This window comes from Musca autumnalis, unplaced genomic scaffold (genome assembly GCF_047663935.1).
Source record: "Musca autumnalis isolate F117 unplaced genomic scaffold, ASM4766393v1 scaffold_3, whole genome shotgun sequence".
In the NCBI taxonomy this organism is placed as follows: Eukaryota; Metazoa; Arthropoda; class Insecta; order Diptera; family Muscidae; genus Musca; species Musca autumnalis.
In genome coordinates this window covers 195,063,355-195,088,891 of record NW_027411866.1, presented here as the reverse complement: position 1 = coordinate 195,088,891, position 25,537 = coordinate 195,063,355, and the positions used below count along the sequence as shown (strand labels likewise).

Below are 25,537 nucleotides of genomic sequence, written 5' to 3'. Positions count from 1 at the left end.
TCTGTCCGTCTGTTGTAATCACTCTTGCGTCCGCAATAATTGAGATAGAGTGCTGAAATTTGGCACGCGAGGATTTTTTTTCCATAGGCAGGTCAAGTTCGAAGATGGGCTATATCGGTCCATTCCTTGGTATAGCCCCCATATAACGGTACCTCCGAATTTGAGGTATTTTGACGTTCTTCGCCACATTTGCAGACCGAATTAGCTATGATTTGGCACTTAGGGTTCCTAGTGATCAACAAACTTATATCCCAAAGGATATGGGCATAGGTCCATGTTTTGATATAGCCCCCATATAACGGTACCTCCCAATTTTCGGTATTTTGAGAATTTTAGCTACAGTTTTTAACCGAAATATCTGTTATTTGACATTTGAAGTTCTCAGAGGTCATAAACCATCTCCAACAAAGCATCGTCAAGATAGGTCCATTTTTTGCTATAGCCCCCATATTTTCGGTATTTTGATAATTTTAGCTACAATTTTTAACCGAACTAGCTGTAATGATCGGTATTTTGCGAATTTTAGCTACAATTTTGTCTATTCAAAAATAATCGTCAATAAAGGTCCATGTTTTGGTATATCCGCCCATATAACTGTACCTCACGATTTTCGGGAATTTTCAGTGGTCACGAAATTTCTTCACTAAAATTCGTCAACATGGTTCATTTTTGAGGGTCTACATTGTTTTGATGAAAGTACCCTCAATTTGACTCTTGAAGTTCCCTGCAGCTATAAAACTTTTCCGCCAAAAATTTAAAGATAGGTTGACTCTTTGATTTAGCCCCGTAGGTGGTACCTTTCACCTACCTTTCTTGGGGAAGAAAGGCCTTGGTGAGTATATTATGAACCCCGAAGGACAGATCCGCCGTGAGTCGAACTTCCGCGTTATGGCGTGATGAAATTTTTGTTAGAGACCCTGTGGGCCATCAGAAATTAGCTTTATATCTTTGTTCACTGTTACTTAAGTGCTCAACAAAAACAACAAAAAAAGATATAATGCTAATTCATGATGGCTTACAGGGTCTCTTGCAAAAACTTCATCACGCCATAACGCGGAAGTTCGACTCACGGCGCATCTGTCCTTCGGGGTTTTTAATATACACACACCAATGGCTTTAATCTCCAAAAGGAATTATCTCTGCCCCAACATTTGTGTTCGCAGTGTAATTTAAGCAATAGTGGAAAGCAGTAGGAGTCTATCCATTGTCGAAAAGTTGTTCCACCTAAAATTGTGAAAGGACCCTAATTATTCCATTTTAACTAAGACTATTTTATGGTGGAGGGTATAAAAAGTTCGGCCTGGCCGAATTTAACGACCTTTTACTTGTTTTTTTTTTTACATTTGACCCAATTTGTGACTTAAACTTCTCTGCTCAAGTATTTTTAATTCGGTACTCAGAATCGGATATTAACGATTTCCATCTTATTTTCAATTATGAGAGAAAGTAAACGAAAATATAGATTACAAATGTTCAGTCATTAACAATAACAAAGATTTTGAACTTACCATATAACATTCGTTTATGTAATTGTTTTCTTTAATATTCCAATTGACATGCCAAGTGGATTTCAATGGCACTTCCAATTCAATGACAAAAATACTAAAAAAGAAGAAAAACAAAAAGAAAATAAAAAATAAATCTTCAAAATCCTCAGATAAACATTTAAATACTTATTTCGCTCATTATAATATATTTTTATGGGTTTTATGTTTCACTTTTTTGTTTTGCCCAGCAGTGTTGATAATAACCGCAGGTTATTGTTTTGTTTTGTTTTTTTTTTTTGTTTTTTTTTTTTTTCAAACATTGTAATTTGTTGTGTGAGGGTATTCATAAGAGCGTTTTTTCTGTTGATATCAAAATAGCCCTGTACCAAAACTCCTAGTTTTTTCAAGTGTTTTTAACACCTCAATACTAACCTTCTTTTTATTATAACAGTCATGTTGTTTCTATGAGTTGGAGCTAACGTATAAAAATAAACTGATATGAATTTGAGGGTCGCTAGAAAACTACCTTGCCTAGGCAACACGCAGTGTCGTCAGGCATCATTTGACTTTTTTTGAAAGTTTGACAGTTTTCAGCCTACGCGTAATCAGGTCAGTTTAACTTACGGCCATGTGTTCGGTTGTTTACAGTGGCTTGGTTAAGACACCTTCAAAACATGGTTTTTGGACGCTTCTGGTCATTGCTGCACATAAAAATATATGTTAAAAACTGCAGCAAACATATAATATGTTTGGATGCAAACATAAAATATGTTTGGATCCAAACATAAATATGTTTGCAACAGTCCCTAACATAACATATGTTTGGATCCAAACAAATATTTGTTTGGGACTGGTTGCAAACATATTTATGTTTGCATCCAAATATATTTTATGTTTGCATCCAAACATATTTTTGCCGCCAAGTGTTAACGCAATATCATATGTTAGTTGTGGAATAAATGCCCAAGGATGTATCTATCTCACGGCATATACTAAAATGGCGATCTTGCATTATCCGTTCACACAACGGCCGCTTTTGGTCGTTCTGGCACAATGGCAGGTTTTGGATTGAATTCATTAAACCAGTTTTTCATAGTGCTATATGATGGCCCTTTATCGACATACAAAGATTTAATTTGATGGATTATCCACATCGAAAGTTATGAAAAATGGTCGGACGAAAATGTACGCAAGTAAATTCCAGCTTTGGGTATTTTTATTAGAAATTTACAATTTAAACAAATCTCATAAATACAATTAAATTGTATACTAAATAAATATTCACACTTTTCCTTAATTCTGTTAAATATTCTTCACAAATTATACCGAATTTATTAGTTTCAATCTTAAAATAAATATTGTCATTAAATTCCAATTTAAATTTAGCCTCAGTAATGCTCTGTTGAGGCCTTAACATAGATCTGTTAGTTCCTTAACAGTACTTTTTTGATGGTTCGCGTCTTTGCTAATATTAAATTTTTCAATTTGAAATCCAATTTATCTCCACACACACATCAAAAAAGGCACAATCGTGGTGCTTCAGACGTCATTTATGAGATCGTCGCACACGACGAATCTTGCATCTATGCTTAGGAGCCCGAAACAAAACATGAATCGGCCGTTTGGGTCTTCGAAAGCGTGCCAAATACAACCAAAGTTGTTCATGGAACAAAAACTTCGAAGTAAATGTTCAGTTTTGATATTTCTCCGGCAAAACTGGCTGTGTGGCGACTATACGCCCTGAGAAATGTAGAACGGTTAATTCTGAGTGTTATACTACAATTTGTTTGCCTTAAGTCTCCTGAGAAATTCGAAAAACGAACAAGAGAATACGAATCGTTCTGCATCATGACAATGTGAGCTCTCACACATCGATTTAAATCAGTACCTGTCTGACCGTACAAAACATGGAATTGATGGGTCATGCGACGTTCAGGCCTGTCTAGGGATCCTGTGACTTCATTTGATTCCAGCACATCAAGAAAAAAATGCCTGGTCAACGAATCTCATCGCCAGAAGATGCTGTAAAAGCGTTCAAAAACCATGTTTTGGAGGTGTCTCAATCAAGCCACTGTAAAGAACCCAACACATGGTCGTATGTCAGAAATGAAGTAAGGCAATAAAGCCAGGCGCAAAGCCAGGCCTTTAATTGGGTATTTTATGTTGTAACATAAATTCTAGGAAATTATACATGCCAAACTTCAACATAACTTCTTTCACGATTTTTAGTTGTCTTTTGTAACTATTTGTTGCGGATGATAGGCTCTTGTTAAACTAAAGGATGAGTTTGAACTTCCAAGAATATAACCCCATAATTGTTTATAAGATTTTTTTAATTGGGAAACAATTCTTTTTTATACCCTCAGCCTTTAGGTTAGGAAGGGTATGTACACTTTCATACGGGCAATATGTGCCTCATGGAAATAATGGTTTTAGACCCCAAGTATGTATGGACGAAATGTGTTTCAGACAATTCGGAGTTGATCTAGCCATGTCCGTCCGTCTGGCTGGTGCTCTCGAACGGATGAACCTATTCGGTTCAAATTTTGGCTTTCGTAATGTTTTGTTCAAACTTAGTTTAAGTTCGCAGATGGGCTTTATCGGTCCACTCCTTCCGGTACCTCCCAAAAAAGTTCGAAAATGTTCGGAAAATGTGTGCGCACGATTACTCTTGAATGGAGTAACCGATTTGGTCCATACTTTGCCCATCCTGAAATGTGTACCAGCTTTAGATGATGTTTCAATATGGACTCAATCGGTCCACTCCGTCGGGTACCTTCCACACAAAATTTCGGAAAAGTTCAGTTTAGAGCCTGCTCTCAAATCGCTTTGATTTTTGTTGTAGCAACTTGTATTCACTGCCATACTACGGTGCAAGTTTCATCTGGGGCAAGTCCATACTTCCTGGGAAAATAGCCTGAAAGATGCAAATTTTGTGCCAACTTATTTTAAGTTCGAAGATAAGCCATATCGGTCCACTTCTTCAGTGTTCAAAAATGTTCGGAAAAATTGTGCGCACAATAACTCTTGATGTAGTGACCGATTTGGTCCATACTTTACACATCCTAATATATCTACCAGATATAGGTCAGGTTCGAATATGGACTATATTTGTCCACTCCTTCGGGTACCCCCCACAAAAATGTTTGTATAAATTCACTTTAAGACCTGCTATCGAATCACTTTGATTTTTGTTGAAGCAACCATTTCAGGGGCAAGTCTATACTTCTTGAGAGAACAGCACGAAAGTCGTAAAAAACCCCTATGGCACCATATCGTTCATTTACTCAAAGAGTGACACATCTCAAAAAATCGAGTTTTAAGTTAACGATTGAAATTTGACTTCCCAACTTAAAAAGATTATTACATAAAAAATAACATAACTACTTGGACCATATCTTGCAAACAGATAGACAGATATCATCGCTAAATTTCTGTGCAAGATCAAGCAGGGTTTGAAGTGTTTTAGTGCTTTATACACCCGTAGTAAATGAGCTATAACTTGTTGAGTTTGAGAGATAAAACATGAAAATTTGACACAAGACAAAGTAGAATTCGTAGAAAAAATAAAAATTGCTAACATAGAGGACACATTTTTTGAGTTATGTCACTCTTTGAGTAAATGAGCGATATGTGGTAGCTGGAGAGCTCGAATCGAATACTGCGTTCGTCCACACTTTGTATATTCTTCGAATATTACATGATTATATTCTTCGAATATTAGGTACACTCCTTCCGGTTCCTCCCCCACAAAAGTTCGAAAATATTCGCTAAAATGGTAAGAGCGATATCAATTTGGTCCAAACTTATGATCTCTAAATATGGTCGAAACATAGTTTATGTTCAAGTTTGGGCCCTATCTGTCTGTTTTTGGGAAAAAGTATTTCAACCCACACAGGCTGAGGGTATATTTTTGTCGGCAAAGCCGACGTATACTTTTTTACATATTCATACATTCGACATTATTCCATATTTAAGCTGCATAATTCGCATTTTTTTTAATTTTCTTGTATTACTTTCTTTCAATTATCCTGCAATTTTCCGCAGCAAGTTAAGACATATTTATGTTTTATACTATATTGCCTTGATTTCTCATTTTTAAGATTACGATTTCATTCGAATGAATATTAATAAATGAATATTTAAAAAATTCCAAGAATGCATCATGTAAATTATATTTATGTACTACTTATATAATATGTTCTTAAATGTATGATAAGTGAAAAGTAAAAAGTAAAAGGTAAAGTTTTTATCACGTCCGTACAGCAAGCATTGCGTTTCCAAGTGCCCGAATGATAAAACAAAATATCTGAAATGAAATGTGCGTATATGGCTTGCGATATTCATTTATGCATATCTCAAGGTAAGTATTTTTCCACTAAATTTTCATTTCACATACAATTAATTATCCACAAAAGAAGCGAAAACATTAAAAAATTATTATACTCAACGAGTGGTAGGTAGGATATGAAAGAAAATAATTTTTCTTTTTTTTAATTTTATGCAAAGGTAAACAGAAAATGTGAAAGAGTAAACATTTTATAAAGTACATACATACAGATACTCATTAAAATGCATTTTGACTTACACACATTTGTTTATATTCCGTGTAAAAAATGCAATAATTGTTGAATATGAAATATAAAATGACATATAAAAAAGTTGTTTTAAGTTAAATGTCAATTGCATCTTGATAAAAATATTGCTATATTATTGGTTGAAGATATTGTAAAATAAGGGCGTTTTAATGCATATGTATTTATTTGGCATACAACTTAGCTTAAAGAATTTGTTGTAGGACACCGTCGCTTTGTAATGTTTCTGCTCCACTGATATATTATTCTAATCACCATGCATGTTAGTGTTTAAATTATACGTGTTTCTCTACAAACTACCTTCATTTAATTTTTTATTTGTTTCTATTATTTAAAAAATTTAATTTACTAAAATATTTCAATACAATGCGACGGCCTCATTATTTTCAAAATGCTGTAAAACTAATTATCAACATGTGCAACCAAATAATTGCTCATTATTATTTGTGGAGATAACAACCAAACATCCGTTTTAAATTTCATTTTTGTGTAATTTACCAATACTTACCTCTGTGGAATGAATATCTATCTGGCTATAATGAAAACATGTTTAATTTATTGACAAACCGAAGGCAACAATAAAAAAAATAGAATCTAATAAAACCACCGCCAGCCATGCAAAAACAATAACAAACAACCTCAGTGAACAGATAAATTCGTGTCATAGCTAATTTAAAAAAGTAAGAAACAAAAAAAATAATTGTGTAATGTAATTTTTGTAAACAATACAACAACATGACTACATGTTGTTGTAAATATATTGACAAGTTATGTCAACCAGTAACAAACAGTACACAAAACATGTAGAACTTTTGAAATTTATAAAGGAAAAAATTTTAAGGATTTTACTAGCAAAATGCCCGCTACTTCGTATGCAGAAAGGATATAAAAAGCAAATAAACAATAAATAATATGGAAATGGCAAGCACTGAAAATTTTGTTGCATTAATACCAATTTTAATCAATATTTATTTTTATTTTAGTACTGTACGTACCCCATTAGTTCGATTTTCAATAAGATCAGCCGTATCTCACCCTTACACATTAACAGCGAGATCAACGTTGCACACCAATACTCGCCCTAACTCAAAAAATACAGATTCCAGCATTGTCCCTACACCCAAAAACAAATTGAGTACTATAAAGTACTTTTCGTATACTTATGGACTTATCACCACAATATACTGACATTAATACAAAATAATTACGGTAATCGTAATTCCAAATCTCAAGATTCCAGCTATATCCGTTCGTCCAATTCAAAATTGTACCAAACTTAGTATCATTTCGTACTCTTCGTACCCGTAAGTAAGATTTTCCAAAACTACCTCAATCCTTCACTTTAACAGTAATTTCAAATTTCAGGATTCCAGCTCTATCCGTTCATCCAAATCAAAATTGTACTAAATTTAGTACTTTTCGTACCCATAAGTACGAATTTTCAAAACTACCTCAATCCTACACTCCACCAGTAATCTTAATTCCAAATTTCGAGATTCCAGCTCAATCCGTTCACCCAAATCCCCATAGTACCAAATTTAGTACCATTTAGTACTTTTCATACACATAGGTACGAATTTCCAAAACTTCCCCAATCCTACAATCCAACAGTAATCTCAATTCGAAATTTCAGGATTCCCGCTCTATCCGTTCACCCAAATCGCTGTTGTACCAAATTTAGTACTTTTCGTACACATAAGTATGAATTCCCAAAACCACCCTCATATCTCAACCCTACACTTCAACAGTAATCTTAATTCTAAATTTCAGGTTTGCAGCTCTATACGTTCACCCAAATCCAAATTGTACTAAATTTAGTACCATTTAGTACTTTTCGTACACATGATTAAGAATTTTTCAAACCATTTCTTTTTAGAAGCACCACTTCCCAACCTTAATTTCCATACCATATTCCATGATTCTAGCTATATCTAGCAATTGGTACTAAATTTTGTAAATTTTAGTACTTTTTGTAGACTTACAGGCTAAATTTCCAAAAAACTCGTTCCAAATTTCAGAATTCTAGCTCTTCCCGTTAACATAATACAAAGGGTACCATATTTAGTACCTGTTAGTACTTTTCTTACCCTTCTAGGTCGAATTTCCAAAAACCCACCCTTATCTCACCCCTACACACCAACAGCAAACCTATACCCACTCTCGAACCCTGGAAGAAGGGAAGATAGGACCTCAGTCACGTTTGGCGACGTTACGTTGACTGACTCGAAGAGGTGCGCAAGTTATTTCAGTCAACAGTTTGTCGAGCACCCCGAGAGTGACAGGGCGAAGTGAAGAGTATCACGTCGCATCAGATCTCTTCCTGCCGAGGCGGAACCACCACAGTTTACAATTTATGATGTTGCCAATGCCATCAGGAACGCTAAATCATCCAAAGCGTTGGGCCCTGATGGAATCTCCATGGTAATGCTGAAGCAGCTGGATGAGCCGCGGGTGGAGTATCTCACTAAAGTTCTCAAGTTGTTGCTATCCACCCTCATTGTTCCCGAAGTCTGGAAATGGTCAGGGTGGTGCCACTACGGAAGCCCGGCAAGGATGCCAGCAAAAGTGAATCGTACAGGCGATTTCGCTTTTGTCGCCCGTAGTAAAGACCCTTGAGGCCTTAGTCCTCCCCAGTAGCAGAAATAGCTATCAACTTCCCGATCATCAGCATGGATTCCGTAAGCAGCACAGCACGACAACTGCGCTGCACGCCATTACCACACATATTTGTCAAGGACTCAACCAGAGACGGCCGTGTGATAGAACAGTAATGGTGGCGCTTGACTTATCAAAAGCCTTTGATACAGTCAGGCACTCCACGCTGTTTAAGGACATTGAGCAAACAACCCTCCGGCCACGCTTGAAACAATAGATAGTCAATTATATTTGTGGACGCCAGTCGTACGTTGAATTCAGGTACAATAAGTCCAAGCCCCATAGAGTGAAACAGGGAATTCCCCAAGGAGGGGTGATATTTCCGGAACTGTTTAACCTCTACCTCTCCTTTATTCCGCCCCCTCCAGGCGGCTTCGAGATCGTAACGTATGCGGATGATTGCACAATCCTGGCGTCAGGTACCTATCCTGATGACATCTGTGAGAGACTGAACAACCATTTAACCGATCTTACCACCTTTTTCCATGCGAGGAATATGCAGATATCCGCCACAAAATCTACAGCCACTCTGTTCACCACATGGACAGCGCAGTTTGGACGTGAGTTGAATGTCGTGGTCGACGGTAGCAAAGTTCCGACCACAAACTGCCCTAAAATTTAAGGAGTCACATTCGACACTACATTCACGTTGTGCGCACACGCCACAGCTATCTGCGACAAACTGAAAATTAGGAACAAGGTCCTCAAGTCCCTAGCCGGCAGCACTTGGGGTGCAGATAAAGAAACCTTGTTGACCACATATAACGCGATAGGTCGATCTGTGGTAAGCTATGCGGCTCCAGTCTGGCCCCCGAGATTATGTGACATGAGTTGGAAAAAGATTCAACCTTGCCAGAATGCCGCCCTTAGAACAGCAACAGGGTGCCTCCTCAAATCTTCAGTGGACCATCTACATGAGGAAGCAAAGATTCTTCCAGTGAAGCAACACAATGAGATGCTTTCGTTGCAGTACCTGCTTGGAAGTTACCGTGTAAGCCATGCCAATCACCGTCTTGTTCGTAGGCCTGACACATTCAGGCAGATCAACAAGCATATCAAGTAGGTTTGAATAGCATTCACACGAACGCAGTTGTCAAGGCCTTAAGCAATTATAGTGTCAGTAAAGTACTCGGAGTACATCCCTCATCTATCGCAGCAGAGGAGCGTCAGCTGCCACAACAAACCAGAGTAGTTTTGGCTCAACTACGCTCGGGATATTGCAGTCGCCTAAATTCTTGTTGTGCGGAAAACGACTGCGCCGTGCAAGACATCTGCCCAGTATGCGGCACGGGCCCGCACGACGCAGAACACCTTTTCAACTGCCCCGCCAAACCTACCTATCTAACTCCAGTGGATCTGTGGCTACATCCCATAGAAGCAGCCATTTTTCTGGAACTGGAGATGAACCCAGAGCCATATTGAACAGAGGAACGAACATACAAACATAATAAAAAAGAAGTAAGAACGGCGTTAAGTTCGGCCGGTCCGAACTTGTTGTACCCTCCATCACAAGTTGTATTGAAGTAAAATGGAATAACTAGTTTCCTTTCGTGTATGAAGAAGACTTAATACTAAATTTCAGCAATTTCGGTAAAACAATGTGAGGCACCATTCTATGGGGGCTATTTCAAAACGTCGATCTATACCTACAAATTTCTGACGGAAAGTTTTTAGGCTTAAAGGAAGACTAAATACCAAATTTCCTATATTTCGGCAAGAGAATGTGGCTAAAACTAAAAAAATACCGAAAATCAAGAAGTAAGCTTCTATGGGAATCTGGGAAGACGTGAACCTATTCTGATAATACTCTTCTGGAATATTTTATAACTCTTGGAAGACGAAATAACGAATTTTAGCCATTTCGGTTGGATATTGACGTCACAATCATCAGTATTACGAAAATCCGGAAGTACCGTTCTATGGGGGCTATATCGAAACGTGGACCTATACCGACGAATTTTAGTCAGAAATGGGGCAATATGAAAGCGTGGACCTGTACAGAACAGTTTTATATCACATTTAAGACTAAATACCAAATTTCAGCCATTTTGGTGGAATATTGAAGACACAACCTTCAAAATACGAAAAATCAGGAGGTACTTTTCCATGGGGGCTATATGAAAGCGTGGACCTATACCGACAAATTTAAAGGGCAAGTTTGAGTACCCCCAGCGAAGTCTTAATAACAAATTTCAGCCATTTCGGTGGAATATTGAGGCCACAACGTTCAAAATACGGAAAATCGGGAGGTACCGTTCTATAGGGGCTATATGAAGGCATGGACCGATATCGACAAAGTTCTGGGGGAAAGTTTTATACCACCAACGTAGACTAAGTAACAAATTTCAGCTATTTTGGTAGGATAATGAAGCTGAAACCTTAAAAATACCGAAAATCGGGAGGTACCGTTCTATGGGGGCTATATGAAGGTGTGGACCGATACCGACAAAATTCTGGGGAAAAGCTGTATACCCCTAAAAAAGACTACGTACCAAATTTCAGCCATTTTGGTAGGATAATGAAGCTAAAACCTTAAAAATACCGAAAATCAGGAGGTACCGTTCTATGGGGGCTATATCAAAACGTGGACCGATATATCCCATTTTCAATACCGACCATCCTGCAAGTAATAAAAACTTCTGTACCAAATTTTGACTTTCTATCTTTATAATTGCGAGCTGTATCTTGATTTCAACAGACAGACGGACGAACGGACGGACAGGCGGACATTGTCAAATCGACATAGCATTTTATGCTGATCAATAATATATATACTTTATAGGGTTTCCGACGAATATTTCGATGTGTTACAAACAGAATGACAAATTTAATTATACCCTCCATATGGTGGAAGGTATAAAAAACACTGTTACAACAACAACAACACCCAACTCTGGGCGATTATATATGTCAGTCACTCACTAAGCTCTTTTATATATATAGATATGTTTATTTTTTTTATATTTTATATTGTAAATATAATTTATATTTTATATATAATATTTTTAATTTTAAATTTTTATATTTTCTACGTTATATTTTATAATATTAGTGGAAATACCATTATTTTAGCCAAGGTTGGATTTAGTCGTAAAGATTAATATGTTCATTGTTTCAAAATATATATGTAAAATATTATTTTAATATTAAAACTTTATTATATGAAATATAATTTTAAAAATAGTCAATACTTCAGACTTAAAACAATCAATATTCAATATAATTAATATTAGATTTTTTTCTTTTTTAATTTCAGGTAAGCCTTTTTTAAACGGAATGATTAAGACTGTGAGTGAAATTTCTATATTATCGTTCATGTGATAAATAATAACACTGTGCAACATTTTTAAGGTAGTCTTGTGCAAACAATTTGAACTAAGGACCCTAGTTGGGTTTTCTTGTGCCAGATTTTTGAATTTTTAAAGCTATTCGGGGTTATATCGGTTATATCTCTGAAACCAATATTTTATAAAATATCGAAAATTTCTATAATTTGTATACATTTTGCACCATATCTCCGAAATCGTTATTTTTTTCTTAAAGTTTTCTTTCGGAAACTATTCGCTGGAATGTAATACACAACTCTTCAGAACATGTCGTTGTTGTAAAATGCCTCTATCACGTTGTTTTCAGTATATTTCTCAACGACCATTTAATAAAGAAGTCAATAATGTGGTGAAACCCGAAATGCGAGAATAAACTGTTGGTGTGAACTGTGTTTGAAATACGTGTTGTAAAAGATATGATGCAAAATACCGCTGAAAAAACATGAAGTAAGCATTTTAGAGTTTCAGAATGTTCTAAAGAATTGTTGAGAACTTTATTTGGAAGATTTTTGAGAAAGGTTACTTGGTTCAACTCCCAATAGTTTAGCCGATATTGAACAGAATTTCAACAATTATGTACAATTTTCTATATTTTATAGATTTGATGCCCTAGATGGAGCTTTTATTATGCTCAAATATAAGTTCTACTAGTTAGGGCTACAATATTGTCAAAGACAGCATTGCCAAATTCCTAATCGTTTCTGAGATAATGGTCAGATAAATGCAAGAAATTGCAGTTTTAGCCCGGTTTTGACAAGGCCACAAAATCCGAACTGGACCTGACAGGACAAAATCCTAGTAGGGTTTTTGTTGTCCCAATATATACTTTCATAAAATGCTTACTAGAAGTTGTTTGCATTTTCAGTATTGCTCAGTGTAAATAATCAGACAATCAATGCTATATTACACTATGCAACACTGAAAATGCAAACAACTTCTAGCATGGATTTTTGAAAGTACATATTTAGACTACAAAAACCCTAGTTGGGTTTTGTCCTGTCAGATCCAGTTTGGATTATATGGCCTCATCTAAATCGGGCTAAATCTACACTTTTTTGCATTTATGAGGCCTTTATCTCAGAAACGAATAGAAATTTGGTCTTGCTCTCTTTAGCAATATTGTAGCCCTAAACTAAAAGAACTTATCTTTTGAAGAAATGACATAAGAACAACTCCATCTAGGCCATCAACATCTATAAAATATAGAACATTTTACATAATTGCTGAAATTCTGGTCAGTATCGGCTAAACTATTGGGAGTTGAACCAGGTAACCTTTTGCAAAAATCTTCCAAATAAAGTTCTCAACAATTTTTTAGAACATTCTGAAACTCTAAAATGCTTACTTCATGTTATTTCAGTGGTATTTTGTATCATATCTTTTACAAGACGTATTTCAAACACAGTTCACACCAACAGTTTATTCTCGCATTTCGGATTTCACTACTTTATTGACATTTTTATTAAATCGTCGTTGAAAAATGGACTGAAAAAACAACGGAATAGAGGCATTTTGCAACAGTGAAATGGGTTAAAGAGTTGTGTATTACATTCCAGGGAATATTTTTCCAAAAGAAAATATTCAGAAAAAATTAACGGTTTTGGAGATACGGTGCAAAATGTATAAAAATTGTGATATTTTTGCATGTATTTTGAATTTTTAGGCAATACATGTAGTTTTTCGAGTTCATTATTTCTCCAAATATTTTATTCTTGTCCTTATCTACAAATTTGCCTCAGATGTCGGAAAAAGATTTTTATTGGTTTCAGAGATATAGCCCCGAATTTCTTTAAAACCTCAATATTTAACCATGTTTAGATGGGGCCATAAAATTCGAGCTGGATCTGACACAACAAACCCCAACTAGGGTTTCTTGTCGTTTGGGTCTGTACTTTTAAAAAATCCTCAGTTCGAATTGTTTGCACAAGGTCACCTTAAAAATGTTGCACAGTGTTATCGTACTATATAAAAGCATTATTTGGTAATAGGATTTTTGGATGTTTAATTTCGCTAACAAAAAATACGAAAAAGTGTATTGTGGTGAAATTTAAAATATGTAGCTTTTAATAGTAGAAGACAGTTGTTATCTATAGTGGAACCTTATAACTAGTGATTTCCTACGATACACCTTTCTTACAAATTACCAGGAAGTACTAAAGGAATCCATTATTTGGTAATGGGATTTTTTGGTGGACATGACAATCTTAGGGTCTTGTACTCCATATCATAAGAGATACAATTACAAAATAAAAAGGGAAGTTTTAAAATTTCACACTTTTAATTATAATTACTCGGAAATCCTTTCGATCATTAAAAAAGGAAAAACGAAAGATTAAAAAATAACTGAAAATCATCTTTTCACTTTAAATGCAGATTTCAGAGCAAAAGCAGTATACAAACATTGCTTTATGTTTGGTTTTTTAAGACGTAAAATATATTTATGTGCACATATATGTATGTATAAACATACATTCATATGTCATTGATATCAACGCTCAAAAGTTAAAGCATGTTCAAAAGTCATGAACAACAAACAAAAAAAAAAAAAAAAAAAAGAAAAAATAAGGATAAATAAAAGAGCGTAATAAAAAGTTTGTCATTAAAAAATATTTAATTATACTTATTTTCATATCTCTTGGGTAATTTTTATGTTCTTTGTGTATTGAAATGAAATGGATATTAAATTTTAACGAAAGAAAAAAACGTTAAAACTCAGGTACCAATTTTTTCAGGAGAAAAGGGTAAATTTAAATACCTTTTTATTGGATTTTAGAAGTTAATAAGGCTTTAACGCCATGCATAAGGGATGCCAACGACAAGACAACATAAAAAAGTTTCCAAAGGTATTTCAACAACTCAGCATAATGTTGGCATGCATTTGGCAATTCATTATTTCTGTACAATGAGCCGATTGTCTTTGTCCTTTTTTGATATAAGACAAATCTCTCTTTTCCCTTTCGGCGATGTTTTTCAAAGATACCATTTTAAATATTTTTATATGTACATTGTTGCCGAATTATATGACTATATATTTCTCATTCGTACATTGTAACTCGTCAATTTAATTTATTTCTAAATTTATCATACTTCTCTCTGACATGCTATTGTCAATAAAATTAATTAGTTACACTAATTAAAATTATTTAATTTTACCAAATAAATAATTAAATGATGGATTTTAAAAAGCTCTTTTGGTTAGTATTTGTGTATGAATATGTGTGTTTTAAAATATTTTATAATATGATTAAACGTGTCTATTTAAAAAGTCACTCAATGATTGTATATTATTAATTTGACTTATGGACGTCTATCAAGTGTATATTCATTATAAATCAAGGGTTCTCTTTTATGATTTTTATAGACATCGTTTGTAAATTGTTCACTATTATTTGTCGTCTATGTCTACACTAAAATCTCAGTTTCCGTGTGAAGCGATTGTTCGAATACCGGCTACAAAACCGAAATCCTTTTTTTCCACAAAAATTAATTTGAGGATTTCAGAAAGCTGTGGCCTATTTCGGAAAGTTTAAATTAAGCCAAAAAGTATAGGGCTTTTTCGAAATGTTGAGACATTTGTCTTGACAACTGTATACGTTCCGAATAAAGTTGGAACTGGGACAATAAATTTGATAGGAATATTTCCTGTCCATAGGGAACGCGATATGTCAAATCACAGGTAATTTGGTTCGAAAAATGCCTTAAATCTTGAAATAACTAAGACAGTTTTTTTATATTGGCATTTTAAGTTATCGTGGCTAAAACAATCAATGTACCCAGCAAACCAATCGTACCGACATCTTAACGAAATCGGAACAGAATTCGAACGATACGTCCGTTGTCTGATCCGAAATCGTAACGATATCTAAACGAAAGTTGTATGAAATGGTTGACATAATTTCGTAACGAAATGTCGGAGCGACATCGTATCGATTTCGATCCGATTTCGCAACGAAATCTGAAGAAAATCCTTGGGAAATTCGGAAAGAAAATTTCTTTCCGACATTCGTTCCGAAATCAGAACAAAATCGGTACTAAATCTGAACTATTTCCGCTCCGAAAAATCGTTTAGAAATCTGAACGACATTGCTTATATATACATACATACGTGAGATATATGAAGTTATACCAAAAAGTTGACCCCAAGACCAAAGTTATGCTTTTGTAGTAAGCACCCGGGAAACAAGTAAAAAAGTATCAACCGGCTTTGCCGACTGAGATATACCCTCAGCCTGTGCAAATTGAAACACTTTTTTCACAAAAAAAACTTATGTACTTAGGGGGTTTCAAAATTTTGGTATGAACCGACAAAAATGTTGATTACGATTAAAGTTTAAAAATTTTGCGGAAAAGGTACTTAAAGGAATGGACCGACATAGCCCATGGGGGTGCCATAGGGGGTTTTTACACCCTTCGGGCTGTTTTCTCAAGAGGTATGGACTTGCCCCTGAAACAACTTTTACCACCGTAATTGAGGCTACGAATATAAGTTGCTTCAACAAAAAATCAAAGTGATTCAATAGCAGGTCTTAAAGTGAACTTATCGAAAATTTTGTGTGGGAGGTACCGGATGGAGTGGACAAATATAGTCCATATTCGAACCTGATCTGTATCTGGTAGATATTATGAGAATGTGTAAAATATGGACCAAATCGGTCACTTCCATCAAGAGTTATCGTGTGCACAATTTTTCCGAACATTTTTGAACATTTGTGGGGTAGGTACCTGAAGTAGTGGACCAATATAGCTTATCTACAAACTTAAAGTAAGTTTGGAAACAATATTACGAAGACCAAATTTTGGCCGGAATCGGCATATCCGACATATCAACTTTCAGGCTATTTTCTCAGGAAGTATGGACTTGCCCCTGAGGAAACTTGTACCTTCGTATAGGGGAAAGTGAATACAAAATGTTACAACAAAAACCAAAGCGATTCGAGAGCAGGTCCTAAAAAACTAAACTTTTTCCAACTTTTGTGTGGGAGGTACTCGAAGGAGTTTACCGATTGAGTCCATATTAAAACCTCATCTATGTTTGGTAGAAATTTCATAACTTGCAATGTATGGACCAAATCGGTTACTTCCTTCAAGAATTATCGTACGCACAAATTTTCCCAACATTTTCGAACTTTTGTGGGGGAGGTACCGGAAGGAGTGGACCGATATAATCCATCTTTGAACTTGAACTAAGTTTGGACAAAATATTACGAAAGCCAAATTTTGTACCGAATCGGCAGATCCGTTCGAAAGTTATCTTGCGCTCCAACCACTACACACGGTGTCAGAGGGGTTTTTGTAACTTTCAGGCTATTTTCTCAGGAAGTATGAACTTGTACCTAATGAAACTTACAGCGTCGTATAGAGGACAGTTAATACAACTTGCGTAAACAAAAATCAAAGCTATTCGAGACCAGGTCCTAAACTGAACTTTTCCATAATTTTGTGTGGGAGGTACCCGAAGGAGTGAACCGATTGAGTCCATACTGGAACCTCATCTAAGTTTAGTAAAATTACACGATGTACAAAGTATAGACCAAATCGGTTATTCTCTTCAAGAGTTATCGTGCGCACAAGTTTTGCGACAATTTTTGAACATTTGTGGGGGAGGTACCGGAAGGAGTGGACCGATATAACCCATCTTCGAACTTAAATCGAATCTGGACAAAATATTTCGATACCCAAAATTTGAACCGAATCGATTGATCCGTTCGAGAGTTATTGTGCGCACCAGCCAGACAGACCGACAGACAGACAGACGGACGGACATTGGTAGATCTACTCAAAATTGTCTGAAACGGATATCGTACAAACATACTTGGGGTCTAAAACCATTATTTCGATGAGGCACATTTTTAGTCGTATCAAAGTGTAAATACCCTCTTTAGCCTAAAGGCTGAGGGTATAAAAATGACAACATACGTGGCCAAACTGACAACTTTCGTTGTCAACAGTATATCAACATCGTTTGTGGTCGAAATGAACATGCCCTTGTCAATTTGACAACTAGATGTTGTCAACGGATTCGAGAATTGACAACGTACCGTGGACAAAGTGACCACGTTTTTTGGTCGAAAAATTAAAAATTGAACAAGTATGTGCTCATATTGACACCATTAGTGGTCAGATTCGAAAAAAGTTGCAACAGTCGTGGCCAAAAAAATTAAACACGCGCGTGATCATGTTGACACCATACTGTGGTAATTTTAAATCGACTTTTTTCCCTCTGTGTGGCGGCTATGTGACTGAAGTTTTCGGAATAATTCGAAAAAACGAACAAGAGTGGACAAGTAACTTTGCACCACCAATGCGAGTTGACACACATCGGCTCAAACCCGCGCTTTTTTGACCAGGCAAAACGTGGTATTAATTGGTCATTCACCGTACAGTCCTGACTTTGTCCCCAATTATTTTTTTTATTTCCACTCCTGCGTTGTCCACGATTTTCGTCGCCAGAAGATGCAGTTGAAGATGTCTTAATCGGAGTGGAAATACTTGGTGCTTCGGCTATTGGTTTGAGCGTATGAAAAAGTGTAATAATAAGGCTGCAGAATACATTGAAAAACAATAACACAATTTTTATACCTTCAGCATTTATGCAATATGTGTCTCATCGAAATAATGGTTTTAGACGCCAAGTTACTTCCGGTACCTTCCCCACAAAAGTTCGAAAATGTTCGGAAAATTTGTGGTCACGCTAACTCTGGCGGGAGTAATACCTTACACAACCTAACCTCTATCTACTAGATATAGATTAGGTTCGAATATGAACTATATGTGTCCACTCCTTCGGGTACCTCCTGCTCTCGAATCACTTTATTTTTGTTGAAGCAACTTGCATTCGCTGCCTCAATTACGGCAGTAAAAGTGTTTTCAAGGGCAAGTCCTTACTTCGTGAGAAAACAGTCCGAAAGTTGTAAAAGCCCCTATGGCATATGTGGGGCTCTAAACGAATACTGCGTCTCTTTCACACTTTGGATATTGTAATATTTTTTGGAATACTTGATGAAATTCGAAGGTGGAGCTTATAGGTCCACTCCTTCCGTTAGTTTTTGTTTGGGAAAACAGCATTTCATTTCACACAGGCTGAGGGTATATCTCTGTCGGCAAAGCCGACTGATACTTTTTTACTTGTTTAATTATAAAGGGTGTTTTTTTAAGCCCGATAGAACTTGAAATTGTAAAAATTACACAAAAAATTAAATTGTAATCAAAATTTTTTTTATTCGAAAGATCAATACGTGACATTAACATTTGAAAATGATTTCGGGCATATGGGCACCGCGGCTGTTCTTGACGAAGTGCATTCTGGACGTCCAATTTTTGGCCACTTTTTTGGGCACTGCTGGCCGTATGTCACGAATAACACGAACACTGCTGGCCTCCAAGGCATCAATTGTTGCTGGTTTATCAGCATAAACCAGTGACTTCACGTAGCCCCACAGGAAATAATCGAGAGGTGTAAAATCTCACGACCTTGGAGGCCAATTGACAGGTCCACTTCTCTAAATCAACTTATCGCCAAATTTTGATTTCAATAAGTCGATGGTTGCGTTCGCCGTATGGCACGTAGCGCCATCCTGTTGAAACCACATCTCCTCCGGATCAATGTCATCCATATTTTCAAACAAAAAATCATTGATCATGGTGCGGTAACGATCTCCATTGACCGTAACGCGAGCTCCGGCCTCATTTTTGAAGAAATAAGGTCCGATGATGCCACCAGCGTGAAAACCGCACCATACGGTGCATTTTTCTGGATGTAATGGAGTCTGTAGGGTCTCTTGTGGACTGGTCTCACTCCATATTGCGCAATTTTGCTTAATAACAAACCCGATAAGTCAAAAATGTTGGACGATTATGTACGCCATACAAATGACGAGGTCGTCTATAAGTTGCGCGAATCGACGACTGATTTTAAAAGTAAATTTGGATAATTTCGTAGCGTTGTTTAAGCGTGAGTCTATTCATGATTATTTGTCAGAGTATACTGAAACAAATAAAAAAAAGTTTCATCAAATCGGAATTTTTTGTGTTACTTTTTACAATTTAAAGTTCTATCTAGCTTAAAAAAACACCCTTTATAAAGCAATTTTTCTGGGCCCGCAGTGAGGCCATCCATCAATTTCTTTAATCATTCTCCAGTCAATTCGTGGGCGTTACTATTTTGGGCCTGCCATGTAACGTCTTTAGTTTGAGCCTGCCTTCTCTTTCGTTGCGATATATGATGTTCTAGACAGTTCTCAGCTTATTGGAGGTGATTTTAGCGATTTCTCTGGCGGTTTTACCATTACTATATTTGGAATAAACCAAGTGTAGCATATTTTCCGAAATGCGTTTACCTGACTTACTCTTTTTCTGAATATACAGTCTATGTTGCACACAAAACAATTTATGATCTAATACATGTACACATACCATAAATTTAAATACATACCACGATTTTATAACACATTCATCATTGTGCAATTATGAAGTTGACACCACAACAACCAGGTACCTTTCCTTATTTTCCATTGTTTTTGTTATTTTCGACAAATTTTTCCATTTATTGGTTTGATGTTGTCATTAACATGTAAATCAACAGATATGTACAAAAAACACCACATGTTTGAAAGAATTTCTTGTAGTAGAACCTAATTAAAAATCTAAATTTTTTAAAAATTCATCCTTTGCAATAATTTAGTTGACTAACTGTATATATCAAAACACTGTTGACAAGGAAAGATTATTCTTACATTTGGGGACTTACTACAACAAAGGTATGTTCCGAAGAATTGTGTATCACATTCAAGCTAATATAAGTTTTTCCAAATATAGCATTACGGCAAACATTTACTTTTACTCTCCCAAACTTTTTCTTAATTTTGTTGATTTTATGGCGTAACATTTTTTGTTAATATCCGATTTGTCCATCTGCAAAGAAAATAAGCTTTTCATAAAATTTTCTTTTTCGGTTCCGTTGAAATTTTCTACACTTAATGTTACTGATGCATGCAAATTTTAATTAGCATAGTATTCGGAAAATGAATAGATTCCCTGAGGAATACAACATTGTGTTTCCAGCTAACATTGAGATTCATCAACAAATTTATACTGGCCACAAACAAACAGCGGGATGATTTCATACCACGTTTTAACATACAATGAGTAAATTCTATGAAAATAGCAGATACAAACAACTACAAAAGTTTATAACCCTGGCAACCAGGAGGACACAACTGGCTTAGCGCGAAATGGTTGAGCATTGGTTGGTGATTGAACGCCCTTGTCATGGCGCTCACAGAACGAAATATTGAAAAGCATGAACAAAAACATTAAAAATGTAATTAACATACATTGTTATGTTAATTAAACTCATTAAGTATCCGGAATATGGTTTTTTTCTCATTTTGCATTGAACATAAAAATTGTGTTTCGTTGTTGTTGTTGTTTGCATTTGTCTGCTTGTTTGGTTGGCTGACTGCTGGTGTTCGTTTCAAGAAATAGGATTCGTTGAAGGATAGATTATATTGAAAGGAAATACAAAAATTAAATTAAAATTAAATTCAATTCAATGAGAAACATAGAATAAAGGGAATGGTGGATGGGTGTGGAAATCGGTTTATCGGATTCAAGAGTGTTGATTTTGTTGCCGTTTGTCTAAATAGAATTTCATTTAAGCATTACAAATTGTGTGGCTTAAATTTTACGATTATCGGGTTTTATTTTTGATCTAGTTTTCGGTCTAATGGTTAACAGGGGTTCAATGAGATTTAAGACAAGGCCTTTCAGGAACCAAGCTTCATTCATTTTTTATTCCCTTTTTCTACATTTAGTACCACTGTGCACTTGTTCGAAACTATAAAACAATTGGTTTAACAAAAAGCACCGTAGTCATAACAGTTCCCATAACTATTTAATGCCTGCAGGATGTTATCCTGTTTTTCTGTAAATAATAAATAATTGTCATTAAATACCATTGTTGCTTGACCCCCCCTAGCCCGTCCTCTGCATTATTAACACTTTACAAATTTCAATAATTCACTGGATTGGTGTTTTTTTTTGCTCTTTGTTTGTTTACTTTAACGGATGGTAAAACTTTTTTATGTATTTGTAATTCAGTTTCATCGAAAAAAAAAAACAAAAACAAACTTTAATGCTTTAGCACATAATTTTGTTTTCGTCTCATCATTATTTCTGCATCATGCTACGACGCCCTTGTTGTTTTTGTTATTTTCCAGTTTATCTCTACCACTTAGCCAGAGGATATTGACCAGCAGGCTTTGTATTGCTGACTGAAAACAGATTCTCTCCCCCCAGAGTTATTGTGGAGCATAGACCCTCAAGTGTTGTTTCGGGATAATATTTTGGCGACGAAGGGACCTTTCGAACATTGGCTGTATCATGTTTAACTTGAATAGTCATAAACTTAATTAATCCCCAATGTAATAATACTGTTAGTCAAATGAGACCTTACATACATACATACGTATTACATTGTAAGTGTGTAAGAATTTATATAATGTTGGTCAACAGTAGCAGCAGGTGTTGTTAATGTAGTGACAGACATTTTTCACATCGTTTTTGTACTCCATTCATTAATGTTTGTGTGTGTTTGTGCCCGGTGGGAGCATCCTTATTTTGCCACAGTTACTTACTAAGTGGCAACTGGCTTTGAAATTGTAATTTAAGCGATTCATAAATTGCTTAAAGTCTTTGATTACCCAATTAAAGCAGAAAAATAAGATACAAAGATACAAATTAATACTCTCAAAACAAACATGCTTATGTAGCTTAAAGAAACTTTTCTTAAAATAAAAAAAAAAAATATTCCAAAAAATCCACACTATGTGACTGAGATAACTTCAGAAAATATACCTAAAATCCACGCTATGTGGCTGAGGTAACTTTGGTACCTTGAAAAAATATTCTTAAAAAATCCACGCTTAGTTGGTACCTTGAAAAAATATTCTTAAAAAATCCACGCTTAGTTGGTACCTTGAAAAAATATTCTTAAAAAATCCACGCTTAGTTGGTACCTTGAAATTATATTCTTAAAAAATCCACGCTTAGTTGGTACCTTGAAAAAATATTCTTAAAAAATCCAAGCTTAGTTGGTACCTTGAAATTAGATTCTTAAAAAATCCACGCTTAGTTGGTACCTTGAAAAAATATTCTTAAAAAATCCACGCTTAGTTGGTACCTTGAAAAAATATTCTTAAAAAATCCACGCTTAGTTGGTACCTTGAAAAAATATTCTTAAAAAATCCACGCTTAGTTGGTACCTTGAAAAAATATTCTTAAAAAATCCACGCTTAGTTGGTACCTTGAAAAAATATTCTTAAAAAATCCACGCTTAGTTGGTACCTTGAAAAAATATTCTTAAAAAATCCACGCTTAGTTGGTACCTTGAAAAAATATTCTTAAAAAATCCACGCTTAGTTGGTACCTTGAAAAAATATTCTTAAAAAATCCACGCTTAGTTGGTACCTTGAAAAAATATTCTTAAAAAATCCACGCTTAGTTGGTACCTTGAAAAAATATTCTTAAAAAATCCACGCTTAGTTGGTACCTTGAAAAAATATTCTTAAAAAATCCACGCTTAGTTGGTACCTTGAAAAAATATTCTTAAAAAATCCACGCTTAGTTGGTACCTTGAAAAAATATTCTTAAAAAATCCACGCTTAGTTGGTACCTTGAAAAAATATTCTTAAAAAATCCACGCTTAGTTGGTACCTTGAAAAAATATTCTTAAAAAATCCACGCTTAGTTGGTACCTTGAAAAAATATTCTTAAAAAATCCACGCTTAGTTGGTACCTTGAAAAAATATTCTTAAAAAATCCACGCTTAGTTGGTACCTTGAAAAAATATTCTTAAAAAATCCACGCTTAGTTGGTACCTTGAAAAAATATTCTTAAAAAATCCACGCTTAGTTGGTACCTTGAAAAAATATTCTTAAAAAATCCACGCTTAGTTGGTACCTTGAAAAAATATTCTTAAAAAATCCACGCTTAGTTGGTACCTTGAAAAAATATTCTTAAAAAATCCACGCTTAGTTGGTACCTTGAAAAAATATTCTTAAAAAATCCACGCTTAGTTGGTACCTTGAAAAAATATTCTTAAAAAATCCACGCTTAGTTGGTACCTTGAAAAAATATTCTTAAAAAATCCACGCTTAGTTGGTACCTTGAAAAAATATTCTTAAAAAATCCACGCTTAGTTGGTACCCTGAAAAAATATTCTTAAAAAATCCACGCTTAGTTGGTACCTTGAAAAAATATTCTTAAAAAATCCACGCTTAATTGCTACTTTGAAAAAATATTCTTAAAAAATCCACGCTTAGTTGGTACCTTGAAAAAGTATTCTTAAAAAACCCACGCTTAGTTGGTACCTTGAAAAAATATTCTTTAATAAATCCAGGCATATTTTGTGGATTGAAAAAATATTCTTTAAGGAATCCACGCATATACTTATTTGGTGGCTTGAAAAATATTCTTTAAAAAATCCACACTTATTTGGTGGCTTGAAAAATATTCTTTCAAAAATCCAATCTTGTTTTGTGGCTTGAGAAAATATTCTTAAAAAATCCACGAATATTTGGCTGATGAAAAATAGTACTAAAAAGACATGCTTATTTGGTTGAAGAAATTTTCCCTTGAAAAATTATATAAGAAATCGAAACATATTTGATGATCCTTTAAAAAAAATTGATGGCCCCTTGTGTAATGTTCTTTCAATATTTCCCTTATGATGGCCTTTGTCGACAGTCACCTCACAAAGTAACTGGAAAATTCCCATGCCACAAAAATGTATATCTCCTCCACCGTACCGACTAACTTTATTTCAAGAATATGTTGCAACAATAAGTGATGCGAAAAAATGGTTTTCAAAAAGCCTAACAGGATGGCTGAACGATGGGTTATGCCTCGAAATAACTCAAGTTCATTTAATAACACAACAAACATATCCGTAAAAATAATCCATTTAAAAAACAAAAATAAAAGTGCACTTCACTTTTTGAGGGTTATTTCATTCAATTCAGTTGGTTATAGACTTGGTATTGGAACGGAGGACTGCTTTCGTATTTCATATCCACAGTTTTCAACTTTATTTTTTTATGCAAATAAAAAAAAGGAAAAATGCTCTGTTTTCTGCATGGTGGAATGATAACGGGAGCAATATCAGCAACAACAATGCGAACATAACACCCAAAGTCATGAAATAACAAAAAAATGTGGAAAGTGGCCAAGTACAATGCCTACTCGGCTTCTTCTCCGCTTGACCTAATTCCTCAATTGGTGAGTTTGTTTTACTACTTGCTGTTGTTGGTTCTGTTGTTTCTACAGCATACCAAATACCATAAACCATAAAAAAACGAAAAGGAAAATTAATTTACTTAAAGGATTTTAACTCGAAGTGAGAATTAAATTAAAAACAAACATGAAGATAGGGAAATCCTTGTGTATATGTAGAGTTGATTCAGATATAGGAAATTCC

General features: G+C 35.1%; 1 protein-coding gene across 18 annotated transcripts in view; it reads left to right on the top strand.

Moving 5' to 3' along the window:
* The window catches only part of Fur2 (furin-like protease 2), a 719,646-nt gene that overhangs the window by 199,510 nt on the left and 494,599 nt on the right, over nucleotides 1-25,537 (top strand). The window contains exon 1 of one of the 18 annotated variants that reach the window (XM_073976177.1): nucleotides 11,999-12,025. The exons of the other annotated variants lie outside the window; for them this stretch is intronic. The gene's annotated coding sequence lies outside the window, so the exon portion shown is untranslated. Of the gene's footprint in view, nucleotides 1-11,998; nucleotides 12,026-25,537 lie in introns of those variants that run through there. 18 annotated transcript variants of the gene reach the window in all.